The sequence below is a fragment of the Phalaenopsis equestris genome, unplaced genomic scaffold (assembly GCF_001263595.1).
Source record: "Phalaenopsis equestris unplaced genomic scaffold, ASM126359v1 Scaffold000134, whole genome shotgun sequence".
Taxonomy (NCBI): Eukaryota; Viridiplantae; Streptophyta; class Magnoliopsida; order Asparagales; family Orchidaceae; genus Phalaenopsis; species Phalaenopsis equestris.
The window spans coordinates 1,204,095-1,205,379 of NW_018164576.1; positions in this window are offsets into that span (position 1 = coordinate 1,204,095).

Below are 1,285 nucleotides of genomic sequence, written 5' to 3' on the forward strand. Positions count from 1 at the left end.
CGGAGGACGGACTCCGGAAAGTTTCGGCCGTCGGTTTTCTCCATGCATGCGTCGGGTGCTGCTCATGGGCGTCGCGCGAGGGAGGGAGGAGATGCTGAAATTTTTTTTTATTTTATTATTTTATTTCAAAAATTGTAATTAAACTTCAAAATTACTTAACTTTTTATAGAAAACTCAAAAAAATAAACCGAAAGATGCTATAAACTCAGAAAAAGGAGGAGGATTTTTCAAAACCAAAATCATAATTTTTCATTTAGTAAATATTTTTAAATTAATTTTTGAAGTTCTGGAGTATTTAAATCATAAAAATTAAAATATAAATGGTAAAAATACAAAGTTTGGCAGAAATATTAAATGGCCTTGGGGAAAGCTTCTCTGATTTTTCCAAGATATTTTAGTTTCTCTATATTTGTATTTTGATTTTTGAATGAAACGACATATTTATGTAAATTGAAAATTATAAAAAATTATAAAAATTATAAAACTCTCTCTGATTGAATGTTTGACCATTAACAGAGGTTTAAAAAATTTTAAAATCATGTTTAAAATAATTTTTATAATTAAAACACGTTAATTAGAGTTCAGGTTTAATTTAGGCTAAGTTTACCTAGCCCAAGCTCAACCTAAGTCCAACCTAGCCAATTCTCTTTAAGTCCTGTTCAACCTGATTACAGACTTGGTCAACCAACATAAGAATTGATTCAATCACCCATTAAGTCCAATTTTAGTCATTTAAGGCTTTAGGTCGGCCAGTCTTTAGACCAAGTCTAGCCTGAGAAGACTTAACCTTTAGTTGATTCCAATTTAAATAGTTAGGGCATTTTAAACTTGAAATTTAAGTCATCCTATCATGTAATTCAGAATAAACTTCTTGGATTTTAAGGTTAGTCAACATGAACTTTAGTTTAGTTTAACCTACATATTGGGTTCATCCAAAACTTAACTATAATCTTAGGTCGGTATTAACCTAAACCAATAGGATTAGCTAGCCTAAACCCACATGTTAGTTAACCCTAAACTAATAGGATTAGTTAGCCTAAAACCTAGGTTAGTTAGCCCTAAAACAATAGGATTACCTAACCTAAACCCTAGGTTAGTTAACCCTAAACCAATAAGATTAGTTAACATAAACCTTAGGTTAGTTAACCCTAATCCAACCCTGAATCATAGCTTAGCCTTAAGCTAAACCTACCCTAAACCTTAGGTTAGAACCTAACCTATAGGTTGAACATAGAAAAACCTTTTAGGTAAAACCTTAAGCCTAAGTTAAACCTAAACCCCTCAA